This window comes from Aedes aegypti, chromosome 1, assembly GCF_002204515.2.
Source record: "Aedes aegypti strain LVP_AGWG chromosome 1, AaegL5.0 Primary Assembly, whole genome shotgun sequence".
In the NCBI taxonomy this organism is placed as follows: domain Eukaryota; kingdom Metazoa; phylum Arthropoda; class Insecta; order Diptera; family Culicidae; genus Aedes; species Aedes aegypti.
The window spans coordinates 17921627-17927635 of record NC_035107.1 but is presented as its reverse complement, the minus strand read 5'-3'; positions in this window follow the sequence as shown (position 1 = coordinate 17927635).

Sequence of the window (6009 nt, the reverse complement as noted above, 5' to 3'; positions counted from 1 at the left end):
ACGTCATCAGAAAATCGCTCTCTTTCCCTCCTTCGGGAAATCTGAAAACAACGGTGCCAGTACCTGTCAAAGTTGACAGGTACTGGCACCATTGTTTTCAAGTTTGTTGAAGAGCGAAAGAGAAAGAATTTCGCCGTGAAATGCCTACCATTAAGCACTGTTATAAGCGGTATATGGGCCGCTTAACAGATTTTCAGTGCCAACAAACTTTATATAAAATTTTCAAGTGCTTTTAGGCACTGTGACATTCGGGCACTGAAACAAGCCGTATATGGGTATATAACGCTATTCCACAGTGCTTGTAAGCCTTGTGCCTGCAAGCAGCATGCAAAGGCTGTCAATGCTGTTAAGAGGCTGGTGTACATGACGTTTATGCCACCCGAATCAGATTTGGCTTCGTTCAAAACAAATCACGAACGATGATGCAATTTGTCAAGAATGACAAAATTCGAACCAGTATTGACGATTGCACGAATTTTTAGATTCTAGTGAAATTGTTCTTTTTCTAGGTACAATATACACACTCATGCTTTAAAAGTAATGACGTTTCGAAATGGTTCAAATCGTGTGGATAGATTCTAGGGAAACTTGTTTATTTTCGCGCACGTTTTCACTTCGGCTTGCGTTTCCAGAAGGTATTAAGCTTATGATTGGACACAATATATACATCGCATTGAGGTTGGTAAATGCTGGGCATGGAATACCATTGGTACCTCACATAACTACATGAATATAAAATAGACCTCTTGGTGTGCTCAGTACCTCCTATTCCAACCTCTTCATGGTACTGACCTGGGTAAGACCAAAGATCGGGTTACTAACTGGTGGGAGCTTTGGTGGTATACTGACGGGGAAGATGGGGGTTTTTCATCTGCCAATTTGAAGCGAATGTACTCCATGTTAGAAGCGGCTCACAACAGCGTCTGTTCCCTATGGCCGGCGCGTTTGATCATCGTCCCGAGTGCCAGGAATCAGTTCCGCTTCCCGTTACAAGTTTGTAGGAATGTTCGGCTTACATTCAAACACTTGGTTATGGCTAAAACAAAATGAGTTGTTAAAGTCAGGAATCATCAAAATTTCAAGCGAAACACTCACCACGGATAAATTACGAGCAAGTGATTTTAGTTTTGATGCAAAGCCTAATAGGGTCCTAAAGCCCTGTCTCAATTTTAGTACCAAACGCTTAATTTTAGGGCAGAAACACATGTTTACTTAATTTTTAATTGATTTTCATTGGTTTAAGTACAAAAAACATTTTTTTATGATTTTCTCACACCTTTTGGTTTAAACTCAAATGTTGGGTATATTTCCCCAGCAACACACATGTTATAATTGTGTATTATCAACTGATATATGACCAAAATTAGTCATATATTAGTTGATAATACACAATTATAACATGTGTGTTGCTCGGGTTTGTTTTCCGTGTCCCTTCCGAAATGTCAGATAGGAACAACCCCAGTGTTCAAACTATATGCCCTGTGGCATTTTTGTCGAAAAAGTGAATGTCAAACAAGATCACAAGTGTCAAGGTTCATATTCGAAACCATTTTTAAAATTGAAGTTTAAAAATGTTATAGCCGTTATTTGAGCTGGAAAACTTGCTAAAGTAGTTGCAATAACATGCTCTTTCGTATTATTAAATAAAAACAAGAATTCATTAAACATTTTAGGACCCAATTATTTCACTAGTTTTTTGCACATACTAATGTCTTACTAAAGTGTTAAAAATCGTTCACACAAACGAAAATCAAAACAGAGACAACAAACGTTGGTAACGAATCAGCTGCCAAACTGTTTTGCAAGGGTATGTGTGAGGTGTGAAAATCTTCACTGTGCAAAAAATTTTTGCACAGTAGTCTAATAAGGTGCAAAATGCTCAATATTGAATAGCAACAAAATTGTTATTACGAATGATTAAAAGAAACGAGGGGGACGACACTTCCAGATATTTTAGATTACTTGGATATCTTTGAACAATCTTTGCGATGACCATTAATTTTCTTGCAGCATATTATCTTGCTCCATCTGTGGCATCTTATAAAACATCTTCTTCCATCTTCATAAATCCTTCAGCTCATCTTCTCGCATCTCACATGAGAGTTTTAACGGATTGACGCAGTAGTCTGCGATCAGCAACAAAGAAAAACGGAACAACACAGAAATCATTATACAAAAAAGTTTGTTTTGTAAACGTAGAAGTTTAAGTGATGTGATAAAATTAATTTAGCAGCCTATCACTAAGTCTTACTTTCCAAATTATTGATACTGAAGGAAAATGGATAGGGCAGGGAGCACGCGAGCTGGGAACATCCTCGATGCAATGAGACTATCCAGGAAGTTAAGAGCAGAGCATGGGATTTGCTGGCCAAGTTTCCCGGCAAAACCGTTCCGGCAATTGGTGAATGCCTTCGAGATAAGAAGCGTCATGTACGGCGCCATGTCCAAGAGTTGAGGGCAAAATCGACAGGAAATGACTAGAAGAAGCATGTAGCTGGAGGGACACATGATCTGGATTATTTTGATTATCGAGTTGCTTCGTGGGTGGACATGGGCGGACCACACAGTTGGCGTTCGTTGACCAGTTTATTGATTTTGATGGAATTCAACTGATGTCAGCATAGAATCAAGAGGGACAGCGGAAGAAGCTCGGAGAAAACGAATGATGTAAATGATTTTTTATTGTGAAATAATAAAATAAATGTCAGTGGTTTCTCTGTACACGCCTTTATCGACACTCCCAAATATTTTATTGGTTTTTCAAAAAGCATATTAAGATAACTCATTGCTTTTTCACTTTTCGGAAGCTAGGAATTCCGTAGATTTCATCGGGTTTACTTTGGCGAAACTGTAAGCCAGGATAGCGATGTTTTTGGGAAGTATTGGTTGAATATACTGCTCCCTAAAGATTAAATTGGTTATCAATAAAATGGTATTTAACAAAAACACACATTTACCTACCCACTCGGGAAGCCGAAATCCCAGTACCGTAATCGTGATCGACGGATTTGCTTTAGTCAATTGCTTTCTCGCTACATGCGATAGTAATAACCAACTTCGAACAAAAACAATTATCTTGAAATTTCACATAAGTGAGCATTTTTTATGCAATTCTAGACACAAATAGCCACCAGTTACTTGCTCTTAACACAAAAGCTCACTTCTCTAGAAACTTTTCACCCAGTTTAACTTGTATTTCAATTGAAAGTAACAATAAGGAAAATTACAAGTATAATCGAAACTGTTCACAAAAAACTGTAGCACTACCCGAATAAAAAATACAATACAAAAACAATATAACGTATTGTAACAGTACCATTCAATATATTGGAAATACAATACAGTATATGTAAAATGACAATACAATTATAGTACAATATATTGTTTTGAACAGTTCACTGTATGGTATATGAGATTTTTGCAATATAATGTATGGGTGGTTAAGTATCGTAACAATACAAATATAGATATTTTCTCATACAAACATTTTGAAAATACAATACGATATAATGTTCATGTATTGTCTTGATTAGCAATTCGTGTATTGTTGTACAATTTAAAAACAATTCAACGAACTGTATCATGGTTGCATTCGTCGTTACAGCTAATGTCAAGTGACTTCTAAAAAACTACTTATTTTCACTTTTTGAATATTTTTCACCCAACATTTCTTGCTTTCTGAACTTGTTTTGTTTATTTCTTTCAGCAAAGCTACATAGAAAAAAGCAACAGTTGTTTTACGCGAAAATAGGAATTTGACCAAAATTGTAAGGTATAAAACCATTTAAAAACAATACAATGTTCTGTTACAATATATTATATTGTTTTTGAATTGTATATCCAAACAAGAATAATATTGCTTCGACATTCAATTACAATACGCTGTATTGTATCCAATACGTTATATTGTACATTAATGGTTTATTCCATTCACTGAATGATACGTTTTTATCCGGGATACGCTCACCATCATCACCATCATCATTGATTCCCCTTCCACCCATTCACATCTTCGTGCATCTCATCAATCTACGCACATCGTTCAGCAGAAGATGTCAGCGCATGAAGCACGTCAAATCTAGAATAATACACACTGTAAACTCGACATTACTCTTTAATGTGGGAAAAGTACCCATTATTTTCTGATATATGGAAACGTCAAAAAAAAAGGGGTATTTTATTTTCCCAGATAATGGGTAATTTTTGCCCTTTTATATGTTGCGTTCTTTTACTCTATAATGGGTGAAAAAATCCTTGCGATTTAATAATAGTGGAATTCCCGACTGTGCAGCAGTAGTTTGTTTCCACAACAAAGAAATAAGTGCTCAGAAACACTAGAAGGTAAAGGTAGGTGCACTAAATAAATTCTTTTCCCTGCCGTGTGCGCTAACTAGATGAAAAATCAAATTTTACAGGATGATTTCAATTCCGGGTATATCTCGCATAAGAATGGCCTTCCGGAGAAGCAGCCCCATTTTCCAGGCTTGCAACCCCAAATGCTGATAATAAATGATTCTCTTGCATTAGACCAAAAACAATTGTTTATTGTTAATATTTAATTGAATAAATTGATGTTTCTATATTAATAGGATTTCATTGTTATTTTTTCTACGAAAATACCATACAAATCATAATCAATTCCCATATATAAAAAGAGTAAATTTTACTCTGTTCCTCAAATCATGTTTTTAGGATAGTGGATAAAATTTACTCGTTGATCTGACGTACAAGCCGTTTACTCTTTAATGGGTACAGGGCCTTTACTTTTTTTATGAGTTAAACTAGTTTCTCTCAAAGTGGGTACTTTTTTACTCTTTAAAGGGTACTTTGACCTTACAGTGCACTGATCTAAAAAATCGGATTTTATCCAGAAGGGCATCTAAACCGTGATCTGGATGTGTCGCCCCCCTCGAAAAGAAAATACGTGGTGCCGTGATCCTGATCGCAATTCTCGCAATCCGGATGGTCTCCGGATTAACGGGTGGTTAGTGATTATCTGAATCCACCGCAACGAACGAAAAAGTGTGAAATTTTCGCATTCCAACCGACACGGACACCGTCCGGATTGCAAAAAGGGTTGCGATACAGGGAAATACGGAATACGTTGATTTTGAATGCCCTCAGGGAGTTTTCCAAGGAATGTATAATTCCTTTTAATTTGATTTTGCGATTTTTGTTTTGGTTTTCGCCAAAAGGTAGAATAGATTATGCAGGTTCAATTACATGCAATGTATGCCGTCACCCAGCATCCATAATGTTTTGCTTTATGTACGATTCTGAGCAGGGTAAATCAGAAGAGCCACGGAGCAGATGGGAATGTGGCCGGAATCATCAGATAGTAGGAGATGGGAGAACATTAGTTCACTGAAATGAAATCTCCATTATATTTTATGTGCAGAAACCATATAGAACATTTTTTTCAGCCTCAAACCTTATTTTATGTGCAGCATTTCAATTTCACTTGATAACCATGAAGTTCAATGGTAATGCATGTTTTTTCCACTTGCAGTACAATGCATAATAGTGGTCACATTGCTGCAATCTATTGAAGATGCCAGATCAAGATTGTATTGAGTAGACTCGTGACAACAGACAATAAAATATATTCCGCCATCTTACGTGTTCTTCAGCGGTATTTTCGCAGTACATTGTTCAACAAAAAAGGATGAGTATGTTTTCTATGTGATGTGGTGCAGTACGAACAAAGGAATTTGTGTTGCAATAAGGATAAACTGTAAGTAATCATAAATTTATTAACATATCAAATGAATAAGTTATTAATATTCCAGAGGTTCCAGACAAATGTGAATCGCATTGGAATCAAACACCACGTGACGAACTTGTTGACGACCATAAAGATGCGTTCCCGTTTTCTCCGTGCTGCCAAAAAAAAAACGATTCCCATCATCCCTGCTGCTCACACCGCACGATCTACATTTGGAATTTTGCAAAATCTCAAGCATGGTTAGAATAGTTACATTCAATAAATGTTAATATGCTGAGAATTTG